Here is a 1,050-nt window from a genome sequence, read left to right as displayed (position 1 = left end):
GTGATGCTGGGACAGGGCCGCTGGCAGCCAAGGACCGTAGGACCTCTGGATCCAGCCTCCCCACCACACACACTGAATGCTGGTGATGGCAGGAGTGCTATACAAGAGTTTCCGTGCTGGTCCAACCCACTGGGTTTGTTCACTTCCAAAACAGACTGCCCAAATACAATAGGCGGAAAAGAAAGGGAAATCGAGACCTACGGGCCTCAGAGTGACTTTAGATTGTTCAATGAGTGAGTGTCAGAGACAGGAATCACATCTTGCATCCAAAGCCAGAGTCCCAAACACTTTGCTACGACTTACAAACTTTTCCAGGCTCCTGAACGGAGAACTTCTTTCCCTCATTTGGGAGGGACGCCGGGGAGGAAGAGATGCTGGATTTGCAAATTTCTTTGACTGGATTGTGCTGCCTCTTTTCCTGTCTTGGCCTATGACTCCCTAGCTATAAAATGAGGAGAAGAGTGCTGTCTGTGTGGCTTCTAAAATGCTCAGGAGGGACAGAAGAGAAGCTCCCAACTTTCTCTTTTTTTTTCCATGCTGCTTGGAAGGGGGATGCGGCTTCACTGGTAGTTGTTAAGCCCCTGTCCCTCACCTCCTTTGTACCCCCTCACCCAGGCATCGACCGGGTCAGCTGGCTTCAGTGTCCTCCCCGGCTATCAGACTGCCATTGTCCACTCCAACAACACGAGTGCAGTCAGTCAGCATGGTACCTTTTTGAAAAAGGAGGAAAGCATCCTGGAATGGCTAAGGTGGGGAAGGGAGGGATCTGGGTCCTTATTTGCATCTCCAACATTCCGAGCAAACTTTCAGCCCTGCCCCTCACTGAAACGGGCCTGCAGCTGCTACACAGGTAACACTCCCCAGCCACTTCTGGGGTTTAGTCTAGGAGGGCTCCTTCCTGTGTGCCGACCTACTGTGCTACAGCACAGGTCTTGTTAAGGTCAAGTAAGCTCACTTTGGTGTTCCTATAAACTTGCTTGTGATTTATGTCTTAGGTAATATGGGCTCCAAAAGTCCTGTAAATCTATTTGGGTTTTTTTTTTTTTTTTT

The sequence above is a fragment of the Fukomys damarensis genome, unplaced genomic scaffold, assembly GCF_012274545.1.
Source record: "Fukomys damarensis isolate Sample0158 unplaced genomic scaffold, DMR_v1.0_HiC HiC_scaffold_12, whole genome shotgun sequence".
Classification (NCBI taxonomy): domain Eukaryota; kingdom Metazoa; phylum Chordata; class Mammalia; order Rodentia; family Bathyergidae; genus Fukomys; species Fukomys damarensis.
The sequence above is the reverse complement of the archived record's forward strand: the minus strand, read 5'-3'. Positions refer to the sequence as shown.